This window comes from Carcharodon carcharias, assembly GCF_017639515.1.
Source record: "Carcharodon carcharias isolate sCarCar2 chromosome 24 unlocalized genomic scaffold, sCarCar2.pri SUPER_24_unloc_8, whole genome shotgun sequence".
NCBI classification, from domain to species: Eukaryota; Metazoa; Chordata; class Chondrichthyes; order Lamniformes; family Lamnidae; genus Carcharodon; species Carcharodon carcharias.
The window spans coordinates 216,289-228,481 of NW_024470621.1; positions in this window are offsets into that span (position 1 = coordinate 216,289).

Sequence of the window (12,193 nt, forward strand, 5' to 3'; positions counted from 1 at the left end):
TCTCACACACACACACTCTCAGTCTCATACACACACACACTCTCTCTCTCACACACACACACACTCTCAGTCACACACACACACACACACTCACTCTCACACACACACACTCAGTCTCACACAAACACTCAGTCTCACATACACACTCTCAGTCTCACACACACACACTCTTAATCTCACACACACACACACTCAGTCACACACACACACTCTCAGTCACACACACACACTCTCAGTCTCACACAAACACACTGTCAGTCACACACACACACACTCTCAGTCACACAAACACTCTCAGTCTCACACACACACTCACACACTCAGTCACACACCCACACACTCTCAGTCTCACACACACACTCTGTCTCACACACACACACTCTCAGTCACACACACACACACTCTCAGTCTCACACACACACTCTGTCTCACACACACACTGTCAGTCACACACACTCAGTCACACACACACACACACATTCAGTCACACAGACACACAATCTCAGTCTCACAAACACACTTTCATTCACACACACAATCTCAGTCTCTCACACACACTATCTCAGTCTCACACACACACTCTCAGTCTCACACACACAATCTCAGTCTCAACCACACACTGTCTCAGTCTCACACACACAAACAGACACTCAGTCACACGCACACACACTCTCAGTCACACAGACACACAATTTCAGTCTCACACACACACTTTCAGTCACACACACAATCTCAGTCTCGCACACACAACCTCAGTGTCACACACACACACTCTCAGTCACACACACACTCTCTCAGTCTCACACGTACACTCAGTCACACGCACACACACTCACGCTCAAACACACACACTCTCAGTCTCACACACACTCAGTCTTTCATACACACTCTCAGTCTCACACACACACAACTCTTAATCTCACACACACACACACTCTCAGTCACACACACACACTCTCAGTCACACACACACACACTCTCAGTCACACACACACACTCTCAGTCTCACACACACACACACTCTCATTCACACATACACACACTCTCAGTCACACAAACACTCTCAGTCACAAACACACTTTCTGTCTCACACACACACTCACACACTCAGTCACACAGACACACACACTGTGTCTCACACACGCACACTCTCAGTCTCACACACACACATGCTGTCTCACATACACTCACTCTCAGTCACTCACACACACTCTCTCTCTCACACACACACACACACTCTCAGTCACACACACACACACACACACTCTCGGTCACACACACACACACACTCTCAGTCTCACACACACACTCAGTCTCACATACACACTCTCAGTCTCACACACACGCACACTTAATCTCACACACACACTCTCTCAGTCACACACACACACTCTCAATCACACACACACACTTTCAGTCACACACACACACACTCTCAGTCACACAAACACTCTCAGTCTCACACACACATTCACACACTCAGTCACACACACACTCTCAGTCTCACACACACACTCTGTCTCACACACACACTCTCAGTCACACACACACACACTCAGTCACACACACACAGACACATTCAGTCACACACACACACACTCTCAGTCTAACACACACACTCTCACTCACACACGCACTCTCAGTCTCACACACACTCACTCTCAGTCTCACACACACTCACTCTCAGTCTCACACACACACTCTCAGTCACATACACACACACTCTCAGTCTCACACACACACTCTCAGTCTCACACACACTCGCTCTCAGTCTCACACACACACACTATCAGTCACACACACACACTCAGTCTCACACGCACACACTCAGTCACACACACACTCTCATTCTCACACACACACTCTCAATCACACCCACACTCTCATTCTCACACAAACACACTGTCAGTCACACACACACACACTCTCAGTCACACAAACACTCTCAGTCTCACACACACACTCACACACTCAGTCACACACACACACACTCTCAGTCTCACACAGACACTCTGTCTCACACACACACTCTCAGTCACACACACACACACTCAGTCACACACACACACACACATCCAGTCACACAGACACACAATCTCAGTCTCACACAAACACTCTCAGTCTCACAAACACAATCTCAGTCTCAAACACACACTGTCTCAGTCTCTCACACACACACAGACACACAGTCACACGCACACACACTCTCAGTCACACAGACACACAATTTCAGTCTCACACGCACACTTTCAGTCACACACAAAATCTCAGTCTCACACACACACGCTCTCTGTCACACACACACACTCTCAGTCTCACACACACACATTCTCAGTCACAATCACACACACTCTCACTCACACACAAACTCTCACTCTCTCACGCACACTCTCAGTCTCATACACACACTCTCAGTCTCACACACTCAATTGCAGTCTCACACACACACTCTCAGTCTCACACACACACACTGTCTCAGTCACACACACACTATCAGTCTCACACACACACTGTCAGTCTCACACACACAATCTCAGTCTCAGACACACACTCTCTCAGTCTCACACACACACTCTCAGTCTCACACACACGCTCTCATTCTCACGCACACACTCTCAGTCTCACACACACAATCTCAGTCTCACACACACACTCTCAGTATCACACACACACTCTCAGTCACACACACACTCTCAGTCTCACACACACACACTCTCAGTCACACACACACTCTCAGTCTCACACAATCACTCTCACTCACACACAAACTCTCAGTCTCACACGCACACTCTCCGTCTCACACACACACTTTCAGTTACACACTCCCAGTCTCACACAAACACTTTCAGTCACACACTCTTAGTCACACGCACACATACTCTCACACTCACACACACACTCTCAGTCACACACACACTCTCAGTCTCACACACTCTCAGTCTCACACACACACACTCTCAGTCTCACACACACACTCTCAGTCTCACACACACACACTCTCAGTCTCACACAAACACTCTCACTCACGCACGCACTCTCAGTCTCACACACACACTCTCAGTCTCACACACACACTCACTCTCAGTCTCACACACGCACTCTCAGTCACATACACACACACTCTCAGTCTCACACACACACTCTCAGTCTCACACACACTCGCTCTCAGTCTCACACACACACACTATCAGTCACACACACACACTCTCAGTCTCACACGCACACTCTCATTCTCACACACACACTCTCAGTCACACAAACACTCTCAGTCTCACACAAACACACTGTCAGTCACACACACACACACTCTCAGTCACACAAACACTCTCAGTCTCACACACACACTCTGTCTCACACAGACACTCTCAGTCTCACACACACACTCTCAGTCTCACACACACACACGCTCTCTGTCACACACACACACTCTCAGTCTCTCACACACACACTCTCAGTCTCACAAACAAACTCTCACTCTCACACGCACACTCTCAGTCTCACACACACACTCTCAGTCTCACTCACTCAATCGCAGTCTCACACACACACTCTCAGTCTCACACACACACAATCTCTCAGTCACACACACTACCTCAGTCTCACACACACACTCTCAGTCTCACACACACACTCTCAGTCACACACAAACTCTCAGTCTCACACACACACACTCTCAGTCACACACGCACTTTCAGTCTCACACAAACACTCTCAACCACACACAAACTCTCAGTCTCACACGCACACTCTCAGTCTCACACACACACTTTCAGTCACACACTCCCAGTCTCACACACACACTTTCAGTCACACACTCTTAGTCACACGCACACATACTCTCACACTCACACACACACTCTCAGTCACACACACACTCTCAGTCTCACACCCTCTCAGTCTCACACACACACACTCTCAGTCTCACACACACACTCTCAGTCTCACGCACACACACTCTCAGTCTCACGCAAACACTCTCACTCACACACGCACTCTCAGTCTCACACACAAACTCTCAGTCTCACACACACTCGCTCTCAGTCACACACGCACTCTCAGTCTCACACAAACACTCTCACTCACACACAAACTCTCAGTCTCACACGCACACTCTCAGTCTCACACACACACTTTCAGTCACACACTCCCAGTCTCACACACACACTTTCAGTCACACACTCTTAGTCACACGCACACATACTCTCACACTCACACACACACTCTCAGTCACACACACACTCTCAGTCTCACACACTCTCAGTCTCACACACACACACTCAGTCTCACGCACACACACTCTCAGTCTCACACAAACACTCTCACTCACACACGCACTCTCAGTCTCACACGCACACTCTCAATCTCACACACACACTCACTCTCAGTCTCACACACGCACTCTCAGTCACATACACACACACTCCCAGTCTCACACACAAACTCTCAGTCTCACACACACTAGCTCTCAGTCTCACACACACACACTATCAGTCACACACACACACTCTCAGTCTCACACTCACACACTCAGTCACACACGCACACTCTCATTCTCACAAACACACCCTCCGTCACACACTCTCAGTCTCACACACACACTCTCAGTCTCACGCACACAAAATCAGTCTCACACACGCTCTCAGTCTCACACACACAATCTCAGTCTCACACACACACTCTCAGTTTCACACGCACACACACTCTCAGTCTCACACACACACTTTCAGTCACACACTCTCAGTCACACGCACACATACTCTCACACTCACACACTCACTCTCAGTCACACACACTCTCAGTCTCACATGCACACACTCTCCGTCTCACAGACACACTCCCAGTCTCACACACACACACTATCAGTCACACACACACACTTTCAGTCTCAGACACACACTCTCCGTCACACACACACACTCACAGTCTCACAAACAAACACTCTCAGTCACACACACACACACTCTCAGTCACAGACTCACACTCTCAGTCACACACACACATTCTCAGTCTCTCACACATACACACTATCAGTCACACACACACACTCTCAGTCTCACACACACTCTCTCAGTCTCACTCACACACTCTCAGTCTCACACACACACTCTCAGTCACACACACACACTCTCAGTCTAACAGACACACTCTCTCTCTCACACACACACACACACTCTCAGTCACACACACACCCACACACACTCTCACACACACACACACTCTCAGTCTCACACACACACTCAGTCTCACATACACACTCTCAGTCTCACACACACACACTCTTAATCTCACACACTCACACTCTCAGTCACACACACTCACTCTCAGTCACACACACACACTCTCAGTCTCACACACACACTCACAAACTCAGTCACACACACACACACTCTCAGTCTCACACACACACTCAGTCTCACATACACACTCTCAGTCTCACACACACACTCTCAGTCACACACACACACTCTCAGTCTCACAGACACACTCTCAGTCTCTCACACACACACACTATCAGTCACACACACCCACTCTCAGTCTCACACACACACTCTCAGTCTCACACACACACTCTCAGTCTCACACACACACTCTCAGTCACACACACACACACTCTCAGTCTCACACATACACACGCTCTGTCACACACACACACACACACACTCAGTCTCACACACACACTCAGTCTCACACACACACTATCAGTCATACACAAACACTCTCTGTCTCTTACACACACACACTCTCAGATTCATACACACACTCTCTGTCTCACACACACACACTCTCTGTTTCACACACACAATCTCTGTCTCACACACACACACTCTCAATTTCACAAGACAATCTCAGTCTCACCCACACGCTCTGAGTCTCACACACACACTCAGTCTATCACACACACGCTCAGGCACACACACACACTCTCTCTCTCTCCCACACGTACACTCAGTCACACGCACACACACTCACTCTCAAACACACACACTCTCAGTCTCACACACACTCAGTCTTTCATACACACTCTCAGTCTCACACACACACAACTCTTAATCTCACACACACACACACTCTCAGTCACACACACACACTCTCAGTCTCACACACACACACACTCTCATTCACACATACACACACTCTCAGTAACACAAACACTCTCAGTCACACACGCACACTCTCTCTCTCTCACACACACACACACTCTCAGTCACACACACACACACACTCTCTCTCTCACACACACACACACTCTCAATCACACACACACACACACACCCACTCTCACACACACACACACTCTCAGTCTCATACACACACACACTCTCTCTCTCACACGCACACACACTCTCAGTCACACACACACACACACACTCACTCTCACACACACACACTCTCAGTCTCACACACACACTCAGTCTCACATACACACTCTCAGTCTCACACACACACACTCTTAATCTCACACACACACACACTCAGTCACACACACACACTCTCAGTCACACACACACACTCTCGTTCTCACACAAACACACTGTCAGTCACACACACACACACTCTCAGTCACACAAACACTCTCAGTCTCACACCCACACTCACACACTCAGTCACACACACACACACTCTCAGTCTCACACACACACTCTGTCTCACACACACACACTCTCAGTCACACACACACACACTCTCAGTCTCACACACACACTCTGTCTCACACACACACTCTCAGTCACACACACTCAGTCACACACACACACACATTCAGTCACACAGACACACAATCTCAGTCTCACACACACACTTTCATTCACACACACAATCTCAGTCTCTCACACACACTATCTCAGTCTCACACACACACTCTCAGTCTCACACACACAATCTCAGTCTCAACCACACACTGTCTCAGTCTCACACACACAAACAGACACTCAGTCACACGCACACACACTCTCAGTCACACAGACACACAATTTCAGTCTCACACACACACTTTCAGTCACACACACAATCTCAGTCTCACACACACAACCTCAGTGTCACACACACACACTCTCAGTCACACACACACTCTCTCAGTCTCACGCGTACACTCAGTCACACGCACACACACTCACTCTCAAACACACACACTCAGTCTCACACACACTCAGTCTTTCATACACACTCTCAGTCTCACACACACACAACTCTTAATCTCACACACACACACACTCTCAGTCACACACACACACTCTCAGTCACACACACACACACTCTCAGTCACACACACACACTCTCAGTCTCACACACACACACACTCTCATTCACACATACACACACTCTCAGTCACACAAACACTCTCAGTCACAAACACACTTTCTGTCTCACACACACACTCACACACTCAGTCACACAGACACACACACTGTGTCTCACACACGCACACTCTCAGTCTCACACACACACTTGCTGTCTCACATACACACACTCTCAGTCACACACACACACTCTCTCTCTCACACACACACACACACTCTCAGTCACACACACACACACACACACTCTCGGTCTCACACACACACACACACTCTCAGTCTCACATACACACTCAGTCTCACATACACACTCTCAGTCTCACACACACACACTCTTAATCTCACACACACACTCTCTCAGTCACACACACACACTCTCAGTCTCACACACACACACTTTCAGTCACACACACACACACACTCTCAGTCACACAAACACTCTCAGTCTCACACACACATTCACAGACTCAGTCACACACACACACACTCTCAGTCTCACACACACACACTCAGTCACACACACACAGACACATTCAGTCACACACACACACTCTCAGTCTCACACACACACTTTCATTCACACACACAATCTCAGTCTCTCACACACACTATCTCAGTCTAACACACACACTCTCAGTCTCACACACACAATCTCAGTCTCAAACACACACTGTCTCAGTCTCACACACACACACAGACACTCAGTCACACGCACACACACTCTCAGTCACACAGACACACAATTTCAGTCTCACACACACACTTTCAGTCACACACACAATCTCAGTCTCACACACACCACCTCAGTGTCACACACACACACTCTCAGTCACACATACACTCTCTCAGTCTCACAAACACAATCTCACTCTCACACATGCACACTCTCAGTCTCACACACACACTCTGTCACACACACACACAGTCTCAGTCACACACACACACAATCTCAGTCTCACACACACACTCTGTCTCACACACACACAATCTCAATCTCAGACACACACTCTCTCAGTCTCACACACACTCTCTCAGTCTCACACACACGCTCTCATTCTCACGCACACACTCTCAGTCTCACACACACTATCTCAGTCTCACACACACTCACTCAGTCTCACACACACACTCTCAGTCACACACAAACTCTCAGTCTCACACACACACACTCTCAGTCACACACACACTCTCAGTCTCACACAAACACTTTCACTCACACACAAACTCTCAGTCTCACACGCACACTCTCAGTCTCACACACACACTTTCAGTCACACACTCCCAGTCTCACACACACACTTTCAGTCACACACTCTTAGTCACACGCACACATACTCTCACACTCACACACACACTCTCAGTCACACACACACTCTCAGTCTCACACACTCTCAGTCTCACACACACACATTCTCAGCCTCACACACACACTCTCAGTCTCACGCACACACACTCTCAGTCTCACACAAACACACTCACTCACACACGCACTCTCAGTCTCACACGCACACTCTCAGTCTCACACACACACTCACTCTCAGTCTCACACACGCACTCTCAGTCACATACACACACACTCTCAGTCTCACACACAAACTCTCAGTCTCACACACACTCGCTCTCAGTCTCACACACACACACTATCAGTCACACACACACACTCTCAGTCTCACACTCACACACTCAGTCACACAAACACACTCTCATTCTCACAAACACACCCTCAGTCACACACTCTCAGTCTCACACACACACTCTCAGTCTCACGCACACAAAATCAGTCTCACACATGCTCTCAGTCTCACACACACAATCTCAGTCACACACACACACTCTCAGTTTCACACGCACACACACTCTCAGTCTCACACACACACTTTCAGTCACACACTCTCAGTCACACGCACACATACTCTCACACTCACACACTCACTCTCAGTCACACACACTCTCAGTCTCACATGCACACACTCTCCGTCTCACAGACACACTCCCAGTCTCACACACACACACTATCAGTCACACACACACACTTTCAGTCTCAGACACACACTCTCAGTCACACACACACACTCACAGTCTCATAAACAAACACTCTCAGTCACACACACACACACTCTCAGTCACACACTCACACTCTCAGTCACACACACACATTCTCAGTCTCTCACACATACACACTATCAGTCACACACACACACTCTCAGTCTCACACACACTCTCTCAGTCTCACTCACACACTCTCAGTCTCACACACACACTCTCAGTCACACACACACACTCTGAGTCTCACAGACAAACTCTCTCTCTCACACACACACACACTCTCAGTCACACACACACCCACTCTCACTCTCACACACACACACTCTCAGTCTCACACACACACACACTCACTCTCAAACACACAAACTCTCAGTCTCACACACACACTCAGTCTCACATACACACTCTCAGTCTCACACACACACACTCTTAATCTCACACACTCACACTCTCATTCACACACACACACTCTCAGTCACACACACACACTCTCAGTCTCACACACACACTCACACACTCAGTCACACACACACACACTCTCAGTCTCACACACACACTCAGTATCACATACACACTCTCAGTCTCACACACACATTCTCAGTCACACACACACACTCTCAGTCTCACAGACACACTCTCAGTCTCTCACACACACACACTATCAGTCACACACACACACTCTCAGTCTCACACACACACTCTCAGTCTCACACACACACTCTCAGTCTCACACACACACTCTCAGTCACACACACACACTCTCAGTCTCACACATACACACGCTCTGTCACACACACACACACACACTCAGTCTCACACACACACTCAGTCTCACACACACACTATCAGTCACACACAAACACTCTCTGTCTCTTACACTCACACACTCTCAGATTCATACACACACTCTCTGTCTCACACACACACACTCTCTGTTTCACACACACAATCTCTGTCTCACACACACACTCTCAATTTCACAAGACAATCTCAGTCTCACCCACACGCTCTGAGTCTCACACACACACTCAGTCTATCACACACACGCTCAGGCACACACACACACTCTATCTCTCTCCCACACGTACACTCAGTCACACGCTCACACACTCACTCTCAAACACAGACACTCTCAGTCTCACACACACTCAGTCTTTCATACACACTCTCAGTCTCACACACACACAACTCTTAATCTCACACACACACACACTCTCAGTCACACACACACACTCTCAGTCTCACACACACACACACTCTCATTCACACATACACACACTCTCAGTAACACAAACACTCTCAGTCACACACACACTCTCTCTCTCACACACACACACACACTCTCAGTCACACACACACACTCTGTCTCTCACACACACACACACTCTCAGTCACACACACACACACACACTCTCAGTCACACACACACACTCAGTCTCACATACACACTCTCAGTCTCACACACACACACTCTTAATCTCACACACACACACACTCAGTCACACACACACACTCTCAGTCACACACACACACTCTCAGTCTCACAAAAACACACTGTCAGTCACACACACACACACTCTCAGTCACACAAACACTCTCAGTCTCACACCCACACTCACACACTCAGTCACACACACACACACTCTCAGTCTCACACACACACTCTGTCTCACACACACACACTCTCAGTCACACACACACACACTCTCAGTCTCACACACACACTCTGTCTCACACACACTCTCAGTCACACACACTCAGTCACACACACACACACATTCAGTCACACAGACACACAATCTCAGTCTCACACACACACTTTCATTCACACACACAATCTCAGTCTCTCATACACACTATCTCAGTCTCACACACACACTCTCAGTCTCACACACACAATCTCAGTCTCAACCACACACTGTCTCAGTCTCACACACACAAACAGACACTCAGTCACACGCACACACACTCTCAGTCACACAGACACACAATTTCAGTCTCACACACACACTTTCAGTCACACACACAATCTCAGTCTCACACACACAACCTCAGTGTCACACACACACACTCTCAGTCACACACACACTCTCTCAGTCTCACGCGTACACTCAGTCACACGCACACACACTCACTCTCAAACACACACACTCAGTCTCACACACACTCAGTCTTTCATACACACTCTCAGTCTCACACACACACAACTCTTAATCTCACACACACACACACACTCAGTCACACACACACACTCTCAGTCACACACACACACACTCTCAGTCACACACACACACTCTCAGTCTCACACACACACACACTCTCATTCACACATACACACACTCTCAGTCACACAAACACTCTCAGTCACAAACACACTTTCTGTCTCACACACACACTCACACACTCAGTCGCACAGACACACACACTGTGTCTCACACACGCACACTCTCAGTCTCACACACACACATGCTGTCTCACACACACACACTCTCAGTCACACACACACACTCTCTCTCTCACACACACACACACACTCTCGGTCACACACACACACACACTCTCAGTCTCACACACACACTCAGTCTCACATACACACTCTCAGTCTCACACACACACACTCTTAATCTCACACACACACTCTCTCAGTCACACACACACACTCTCAGTCTCACACACACACACTTTCAGTCACACACACACACACACTCTCAGTCACACAAACACTCTCAGTCTCACACACACATTCACACACTCAGTCACACACACACACACTCTCTGTCTCACACACACACTCTCAATTTCACAAGACAATCTCAGTCTCACCCACACGCTCTGAGTCTCACACACACACT